Genomic DNA, 10,405 nt, shown 5'->3' with positions numbered 1-10,405 from the left:
GCCGAGAGCAGCTAAGGAGCACAATGAGGAAGTTATTTTGAATACCATCTCTGCATCCACTGTAGTGTGACAGGATCTCCAGTTGCTAACATTGTTTCACTGGCCATCTTTCTTTGCCTAATGCTGTACAGCATTCCCTCTACTTACTAGAGAAAATAAGTGAAGGCATGTTCTTTTGGAGGGGTGTTTCTGAGATCTGTAGAGCCTCTTGTTGTCATTTTCTGAGCTCTCCATTATTTTCTTTGCTTGAGGTTTTCCTGCACTCTTCGTTTGTGTCAGGCTTAAATTAGTGTGAAGAGGGATAGCATCCTGGCTTCCCTCCCCTCATCAGCCCCACAAGATTCCAAAACAAAGGCTATCAAATACAGCACTTTTGGCCCAAACCTGTGCTGAATTGCAATGGCTCATATTCCACCTGCCAGCTCATGAGGCCTGGGCTCAGCTGAACAGCATTAACCCCCTCCCCCCAGTCTGTGGCAGCCCTGGCTCCTCATTCACTGCACCTAGGAGCATGTTCAAAGCAGGGCCGTGAGATTTCCAGACCATGGGATGCACAGTGTGGCTTCTGACTTCTCCCAACAATAACTGCAGGTATGGTTTTATCCTGGTTTGTTATCAATCACTGTGCAAATGGGGAGAATCTACAAGACTCCTGAACGTGTGTAGCTGGGGACAGTTTGGGGTTGGAGTCTGTGTAAGGCTGTGCATCCTCCTTGGGATTGTAAAGGAGCCCTTTGCTGGTAGCACTAGCTGGCAGAGGGCATGGACCCTGTGGAGCCTTCCTTGCCTCTGTGCTGCTGTGTGTGTGGCAGCTGCTGGGGACCCCTCCCTGGGAGGTGGGGCAGGGGCAGCAGTGACTCCTGGGGCAGCCTGTGGGGATGTGATCATTGCTTACATGGTTTTGAGCAGTGTGTTTGGTAATGGGGGTTCTTTAACTGGCCTGTGGTGCATTTTGACGCCGCTGTGAGGTCATTCCTCTTTTGCACTGCAGTAAATGCAGCACTGAGCAGCTCTCCTGTGCTGTGAGAACCCGTGGGACGGAGCGGCAGCAGACGCAGAGCCCCTCGCGTGTGTGCCCCCTTCATCGCTTATGGAACAGCAAAGCTATTTCTGGGCAGTGTGTGTCAGCAGCGTCTGCCTGCTGTGGGAGGCTGCTCAGGACAGCTTGCCAAAACTCGGGGAGCAATGAGCCTGGCTGCTGTGTGCCCCCTTGCTTGGCAGGACACAGCTGCTCTGCTCCAGCCTGCCTCACCCACAGCGGGCACTGAGACTAGAGGGGATCCTGGCTGATGAGCTGCTTTCTGTGCTTGCCTTGTGCTTCCCTGAGGCAGAAGTGGACAGTAAGGCTGCATGTCCAACCCAGAAACACAGAGAAGGATGAGGCTGGTGTTGCTATGGTATTTAGCACTGTGTGAGGGGTGTGACTGTGACAGGCACAGAGCCTACAGAGAATAGCAGCAAATACAAATGGTTTGCACCTAGGAGATTGCATTTTTAACTCCTTTTGCTCCAACTCCCCACAACCTCAGTGATGGAATGTGGAAGCTGGGGGGAATAACCTGTCCTCTTCCTGAAAGGCAGAATGAGTAAAATCCTGTGAGACATACAAAGGCAGCGTTAGAGCAGCTGAGGTCCTGACATGTCTGTCAGGAGCAGGTATGGAGAAGCCTCTCTGCACAGCCATATCTGCAGCACAAATGTGCTCAGACTTTGCCTCCTTGTGTTTTTCTTTTCCTTTCCTCTTTCCATTCCATTCCTGTTCCCCCTTCCTAATTAAGATCAAGGCCTGATGTAGCACAGCCAAGTTCAAATGGAAGCTACCCCATGGCACAGGTGTAGGTATAAAAGAAGCTTAACTTGGCAGGTTCATCCTGAGAGGTCCCAGACGACTGGAAGCTGCCAATGTGATGCCCATCCACAAGAAGGGCCAGCTGGACAAGCCAGGGAATTCCAGGCCTGTCAGCCTGACCTCAGTGCCAGGCAAGATTATGGAACAGGACAACTTGAGTGCAATCACTCAGCACTTACAGGATGGCCAAGGGATCAGGCCCAGCCAGCATGGATTTAGGAAGGGCAGGTCCTGCCTGACCAACCTGATCTCCTTCTATGCCCAGGTGACTGCCTGGTGGATGTGGGGCAGGCTGTGGATGTAGTGTGCCTGGACTTCAGCAAGGCCTTTGACACCGTCCCCCACAGCAAACTCCTGGCCAAGTTGTCAGACCCTGGCTTGGGCAGCAGCTCTCTGAGCTGGGTTAGGAACTGGCTGGAGGCTGAGCCCAGAGAGTGGTGGTGAATGGTGCCACATCCAGCTGGCAGCCAGGCACCAGTGGTGTCCCCCAGGGATCAGTGCTGGGCCCTAGCCTGTTCAATATCTTTATTGATGATCTGGATGAGGGCATAGACTCCATCATCAGTAAATTTGCAGATGACACCAAGCTGAGAGCAGGAGTTGATCTGTTAGAGGGCAGGAGAGCTCTGCAGAGGGACCTTGCCAGGCTGGACAGATGGGCAGAGACCAAGGGCATGAGATTGAACACATATAAGTAGAGGATTCTACACTTTGGTCACAACAACCCCATGCAGTGCTACAGGCTGGGGTCAGAGTGGCTGAGAGCAGCCAGGCAGAGAGGGACCTGGGGGTGCTGGTTCATGGTAGGCTGAACATGAGCCTGCAGTGTGCCCAGGCGGCCAAGAGGGCCAATGGCATCCTGGCCTGCATCAGGAACAGTGTGGCCAGCAGGAGCAGGGAGGTCATTCTGCCCTGTGCTCAGCACTAGTTAAGCCACACCTTGAGTCCTGTGTCCAGTTCTGGGCCCCTCAGTTTAGGAAAGATGTTGAGATGCTGGAAGGTGTCCAGAGAAGGGCAACAAAGCTGGGGAGGGGTTTGGAACACAGCCCTGTGAGGAGAGGCTGAGGGAGCTGGGGTTGCTTAGCCTGGAGAAGAGGAGGCTCAGGGGTGACCTCATTGCTCTCTACAACTACCTGAAGGGAGGTTGTAGCCAGGTGGGGGTTGATCTCTTCTCTCTAGCAACCAGCACCAGAACAAGAGGACACAGTCTCAAGCTGCACCAGGGGAAGTTTAGGCTGGAGGTGAGGAGAAAGTTCTTCACAGAGAGAGTAATTGGCCGTTGGAATGTGCTGCCCAGGGAGGTGGTGGAGTCACCATCCCTGGAGGTGTTGAAGAGGGGATTGGATGTGGCACTTGGTGCCATGGTCTAGTCCTGAGGTCTGTGGTGACAGGTTGGACTCAATGATCTTTGAAGTCTCTTCCAACCTTAGTGACATTGTGGTACTGTGATCTCCAGCAATCTTGTTTGATGGATTTCACAGTTAAGCAGAAGGTATTTCAGAAGAACTAACAACAACAGGAAAATGTATTGCCCCTTCTCAGCTGTGGCATGAGGATGGGAAAGAGAGCAGAGATAATCCTTCTGGAGCCCCAAGTCAAAATAAAGTATTTGTTTTGGTTTTCCTTTGGGAGGATAACACTGCACATGCAGCCACACTGAACCTCTCTGCTGGAGGTGTGGAGACAGAAATAGAAACGAAAATGGTTTCAGCTGAAAGCTAAATTGAAGAGGCACCCTTCAGGAAAGGGTCATGCACAGCAGAAACCCAGTGTGAACTACAGCATGAAATTACACTTCTGGCAGCAAGACTTGTAAATAGCTCTGTAAAATGGGGCTGGGCATGTGTGAGCAGCCAATAAGGCAGCTGTAACCAGGTGTGCTGAGAGAGCTGTGGGCTCAGTGCTGTGACCTCAGTGGCAGACCAGGTGTCAGGAGAAGAGTCTAAGGTCATGGCAGATGCATACAATAATAGCCAAAGTGCAGCCCAGGATAGCTGTTCGAGTGCACTGGATCTGCTGCATACTCTTTGTCCAGAAAATCAGTTATCACAGTGTCATAGTATCATTCAGGGTTGGAAGGGACCACAAGGATCATCTAGTTCCAACCCCCCTGCCATGGGCAGGGACACCCCACATTAGATCAGCCTGGCCAGAGCCTCATCCAGCCTGGGCTTAAACACCCCCAGGGACAGGGCCTCGACCACCTCCCTGGACAACCCATTCCAGGGCTTCACCACTCTCATGGGGAAGAACTTCCTCCTCACCTCCAGCCTGAATCTCCCCACCTCCAGCTTCATTCCATTCCCCCTAGTCCTATCACTACCTGAGATCCTGAGCAGTCCCTCCCCAGCCTTCCTGTAGCCCCCTTCAGATCCTGGAAGGCCACAATGAGGTCACCTGGGAGCCTTCTCTTCTGCAGACTGAACAGCCCCAACTCCTTCAGTCTGTCCTCACAGGAGAGGTGCTCCAGCCCTCTGCTCATCCTCCTGGCCCTTCTCTGGACACCTTCCAGCACCTCCAGATCCCTCTTGGAATAGGGGCTCCAGAACTGGAGGCAGTACTCCAGGTGGGGTCTCACCAGGGCTGAGTAGAGGGGGAGGATCACCTCCCTTGCCCTGCTGGCCACACTTCTCCTGATGCAGCCCAGGATCTGATTGGCTTTCTGGGCTGCAAGTGCACACTGAGAGCTCCTGTTGAGCTTTTTGTCCACCAGCACCCCCAAGTCTCTCTCCTCAGGGCTGCTTTCCACCCAGTCCCTGCCCAGCCTGGATTTGTGCCTGGTATAGCCTCCACCCAGATGCAGGACCCTGCCCTTGCTCTTGTTGAACCTCATGAGGTTGGCTTGTGCCCACCTCTCCAGCCTGTCCAGGTCCCTCTGGATGGCCTCCCTTCCCTCCAGCTGTCTGCTGCACCACACAGCTTGGTGTCATCAGCAAACTTGCTGAGGGTGCACTCAGTGCCACTGTCCATGGCACCCACAAAGATGTTGAACAAGCCTGGTCCCAGGACTGATCCCTGAGGGACTCTGCTTGTCCCTGGCCTCCACTGGGCCATGGAGCCATTGACAGTCACTCTTTGGGTGCGGCCATCAAGCCAGTTCCTTATCCATCTAGTGGTCACCCATCCAACCCATGTGTCACCAGCCTGGAGACCAGGATGTGGTGTGGGACAGTGTCAAAGGCTTTGATCAGGTCCAGGTAAATGACATCAGTTGCTCGCCCCTCATCTATTAATTTTGTCACCTGCTCATAGAAGGCAACCAGGTTGGTCAGGCAGGATTTGCCCTTGGCAAAGCCATGCTGACTGTTCCCAATCACCTCTGCACTTTTCTTCTGAGCCAGTATTGACTCCAGGAGGATCTGCTCCATGATCTTTCCAGGCACAGAGGTGAGACTGACTGGCCTGTAGTTCCCTGGTTCCTCCTTCTTACCCTTTTTGAAGATGGGGGCAATGTTTCCCCTTTTCCAGTCTGTGGGGACTGCCCCAGACTGCCATGACTTTTGAAATGTAATAGAGAGGGGTTTAGCAACCTCCTCTGCCAGTTCTCTCAGCACCCGTGGGTGTATCCCGTCGGGTCCCATGGACTTGAACACTTTCAGGTTCTTCAGGTGATCACCAACCTGATCTTCACTTACCATGGGCAGTTCTTCCTCCCCGTCCCTGGCATTGTCTTCCATAACATCAGGAGTGTGGCTAGAGGCCCTTGCAGTGAAGACTGAGGTAAAGAAGTTATTAAGTACCTCAGCCTTTTCCTCATCCCTTGTGACCATGTCACCATTTTCCTTTCTGAGGACACCAGGCTGTGTCTTGGGAAAGCATGTGGGAAAGGTAAAAAGAGAGCACAAGGAGTGAGAAGGTGAGTGCAGTCTGCAAACCCACCGAGGGGGCAGGCACCAGGAAGAAGGCACAGGAGCAGCTAAATGGAAGCACAATACTGGCAGGTGGGACTGTCTGCCCAGGAAGCTCCTTAGCTGGAGTTTATCATGGTCTGTAGCCCTCTGAGTTGCTCTGCCAAGTAGCTGCTGTGTTGTCATTAGTGGAGTGTGTCTTCTGGAAAGAGCTGTGAGGTGCCACTGTCGAGGTTGTCTCTGCCCTGTATTACTGCCACCAGCCTTACACTTTCAAAGATTTATCTTGGAAACTTTATGATGTAAAGGCCTTTTTCCTAAAAGGAGAGTTTCTTCACCACTGAGTAGCAATAAGCAGTTCATAGCCTCCAAGTACTTCAGACATGGTATTCTGCACAGTTGTCATGCTTTTTTAACCCTTACACCCTGTCAGGGCTCATAGAAACCTTGCAGTTGTTCCTGGTGCTCATGGTCATTGGCATAACCATTCAAGGCAAGCAGTAATTCTCCAGAGGCTAAAGACCTTTGCAGGTCTCTTGTTTTGACTGTGGTGTTTTTGGCAGTGAATAAGTAACCAGGGCAGGCTGGGTGTTGATGCTGCTGCATGAGTTACAAGGTAAGGCTACACATGAGGATGATACCAAAATGGAGTTATCTACCTCCCCAGGTCACAGCTCTACCTAGGCTGTAGGCCCTGGCAGGCAACAGTAGGGCTAGACAAGTGTTGGACTTGCTCATTGGGCAGCCTGTTCCTGGGCAGATATTTGCCAAGACAGAACCTAGGTTGTATTCTTACCTTGCTTGCAGCACCACCATAAGAACTGAATCTGATCATGGGATGACCCTGGGGGAGGATGCCAAGAGGTGAGGGAAGGCACCTAGAGGTCATTGAAGTAGGCTGGAGCAGAGATGTGACCAAATGAATGCTATTAGCCCATAATTTCAGCATAAGCTACAACCTCAGCATAAAGCTACCACAAGAATGAAGAAACCTGTAACTATAAATTAGCAGTGGAATGGAATGGAATGGAATGGAATGGAATGGAATGGAATGGAATGGAATGGAATGGAATGGAATGGAATGGAATGGAATGGAATTAACCAGGTTGGAAAAGACCTTTAAGATCATCGAGTCCAACCTATCATCCAACACCACCTAATCAACTAAACCATGGCACCAAGCACCCCATCCAGTCTCTTCCTAAACACCTCCAGTGATGGTGACTCCACCACCTCCCTGGGCAGCACATTCCAACAGCCAATCTCTTTCTATGAAGACCTTTCTCCTCACCTCCAGCCTAAACCTCCCCTGGTGCAGCTTGAGACTGTCCTCTTGTTCTGGTGCTGGCTGCCTGGGAGAAGAGAACAACCCCCTCCTGGCTACAACCTCCCTTCAGGGAGTTGTAGACAGCAAGAAGGTCTCCCCTGAGCCTCCTCTTCTCCAGGCTAAACAAGCCCAGCTTCCTCAGCCTCTCCTCACAGGGCCGTGCTCCAAACCCCTCCCCAGCTTTTTTCCCCTTCTCTGGACACCTTCAAGCATCTCAACATCTTTCCTAAATTGAGGGGCCCAGAACTGGACACAGGACTCAAGGTGTGGCCTAACCTGTGCTGAGCACAGGTCACAATGACCTCCCTGCTCCTGCTGGCCACACTATTCCTGATGCAGGCCAGGATGCCATTGGCCCTCCTGGCTGCCTGGGCACCCTGCAGGCTCATGTTCAGCCTACCATAAACCAGTACCCCAGGTCCCTTTCTGCCTGGCTGCTCTCCAGCCACTCTGACCCCAGCCTGTAGCATTGCATGGGGTTGCTGTGGCCAGAGTCTAGAACCTGTCACTTAGATGTGTTCAATCTCATACTCTGCCCATCTGCCCAGCCTGTAACATCATTGAAAGAACTGGCTCATCCCTAAATGCTTATTTTTCTCTCTCCACTATGGCTTCCTATCAGGCAATTACTCCACATACTTTAAAATAACTTTAACCCTTCCAGCAGCATTCTGGAAAAAAACATGGAATCACAGAATGGTCTCAGTTGGAAGGGACCTTGGAGATTGTTTACTCCAACCTCCCTACCATGGGCAGGGACACCACTCAGCCAGACTCAGCCAGGCTGAGGGAGCTGGGATTGTTTAGCCTGGAGAAGAGGAGGCTCAGGGGAGACCTCATTGCTGTCTACAACTACCTGAAAGGTGGTTGTAGCCAGGTGGGGGTTGGTCTCTTCTCCCAGGCAACCAGCACCAGAACAAGAGGACACAGTCTCAGGCTGCACCAGGGGAAGTTTAGGCTGGAGGTGAGGAGGAAGTTCTTCATGGGGAGAGTTGTTAGCCATTGGAATGGGCTGCCCAAGGAGGTGGTGGAGTCACCATCATTGGAGGTGTTCAGGAGGGGATTGGATGTGGCACTTGGTGCCATGGTCTAGTCATGAGGTGTGTGGTGACAGGTTGGACTTGATGATCTTTGAGGTCTCTTCCAACCTTAGTGATACTGTGATACTGTATCCAACCTGGCCTTGAACACCCCCAGGGAGGAGGCATCCACAACCTCTCTGGGCAACCTATTTCAGAGTCTCACCACCCTTGTACTGAAGATCCTTTCTAAACCTACTCTCCCTCAGCTTAAAACCATTCCCCCTTGTCTTATTGCTAGGCACCATTGTGAGAAGTCCTCTTCAGCCTTCCTGCAGAATCAATAAGATCTTCTGTATTTTCTCTAGGATTTGCCTTTTAAACTAGTGTACCAACAGTGGAGATGTTTCTGGTCGTCTAACAGCATTTCTGGTGGTTCTGCTTTTGCCACCTGACTTTGGTGCAGGGATGGAAGCCCTGTGGTCCATAAAAATTAATTCATTTTGTCAAGAAACATCAGCTCTAGAGGGAGTGCTAATACAATTTAAACTTCACAGCTCATAACCAAAGTTACCTTTTGTGTGTCTCTAGTAAACTTTCAATTTGCCAGCAGTTGGCTGATGGATCTGTCAGCAGTGATTCATGGCAGCTGCCCAGCCATCTGTGTAAAGGTTCTCTTAAATCCCTTTGGATAGTGAGGCACTTTCAATGGAATGGAATGGAATGGAATGGAATAGAATAGAATAGAATAGAGTAGAATAGAATAGAATAGAATAGAATAGAATAGAATAGAATAGAATAGAATAGAATAGAATAGAATAGAATAGAATAGAATAGAATAGAATAGAATAGAATAGGACCAGGTTGGAAAAGACCTCAAAGATCATCAGGTCCAAACTATCACCCAACACCATCTAATCAACTGAACCTTGGCACCAAGTGCCTCATCCAGTCTCTTCCTAAACAGCTCCGGGGATGGTGACTCCACCACCTCCCCAGGCAGCACATTCCAATGGCCAATCTCTCTTTCTGTGAAGAACATCTTCCTAACCTCCAGCCTAAACTTCCCCTGGCACAGCTTAAGACTGTGTCCTCTTGTTCTGGTGCTGGTTGCCTGGGAGAAGAGACCAACCCCCACCTGGCTACAACCTCCCTTCGGGTAGTAGTAGACAGGAAGAAGGTCTCCCCTGAGCCTCCTCTTCTCCAGGCTAAACAACCCCAGCTCCCTCAGCCTCTCCTCACAGGGCTGTGCTCCAAACCCCTCCCCAGCTTTGTTGCCCTTCTCTGGACACGCTCCAGCAACTCAACATCTTTCCTGAACTGCCCTCTGGCCATTTCAAGATGCTGGTACACATCTTGAAGTTTGCACCTCAGACCTAACTGGTCCTTAGTGTAATGCAAGGTGGTGCAGCATGGCAAAATAGTCTGTTAAATCTTGATGCTGGGTTTGCTCCCACCTGGAGTTCTGTGACTCCCAACATAGGGAATGAGGAGTCTCTTCAGCATGTGTTTGATTCCCCTGATTGATGACACCACATAGTTTTTATCCTGCCATTTTCTGTGCTGGGTGCTTGGTGCATGTGCCTGTTTCCTCCCAGGCCAGAAGCTTCCTAGGCCAGCAATGCTGTCACGAGGTGTTTTTGATTGGGGTTAAATTAACAAGGCAGGAATGATAACAATATAATGATCTTTATTTCTCCTGAAACCCTGCCCCAAAAAGATTGAAGTATTTCTAGGTTCTATTCGGTCACAAATTCTACCAGGATGCCTATGGGCAACTTTAGTGCAGTTTAGAGGATTCAGAAAATGGAAAAGGCTAAGCCACAAAATGGCTTCACCCCACTTATAAAACCAGAGGCAAGCCAGGGAAAGTGTGAGAATGTCTGCTTTACTCAGGAGGACGGAGCAGGGATTTGGAGACGGTCCCTAGGTCCTTCTCCGGTGGCAGGCTCCAGAACTGCAGGTTTTGTAATCCAGTTTGTGGGTAACGTGGCACAAATCCAAGTGCCAGGTTCTGCACATTGACCACAACAACCCCAGGCAGTGCTACAGGCTGGGGTCAGAGTGGCTGGAGAGCAGCCAGGCAGAGAGGGACCTGGGTGTGCTGGTTGATGGTAGGCTGAACATGAGCCTGCAGGGTGCCCAGGCAGCCAGGAGGGCCAATGGCATCCTGGCCTGCATCAGGAACAGTGTGGCCAGCAGGAGCAGGGAGGTCATTCTGCCCCTGTACACTGCACTGGTTAGGCCACACCTCAAGTCCTGTGTCCAGTTCTGGGCCCCTCAGTTTAGGAAGGAGGTTGAGTTGCTGGAATGTTTCCAGAGAAGGGCAACGAAGTTGGTGAGGGGCTTGGAGCACAGCCCT

This window comes from Melanerpes formicivorus, unplaced genomic scaffold (assembly GCF_026170545.1).
Source record: "Melanerpes formicivorus ecotype bairdi unplaced genomic scaffold, bMelFor1.0.p_v2 SCAF_84, whole genome shotgun sequence".
Classification (NCBI taxonomy): Eukaryota; Metazoa; Chordata; class Aves; order Piciformes; family Picidae; genus Melanerpes; species Melanerpes formicivorus.
This window is presented reverse-complemented; position numbering follows the sequence as displayed.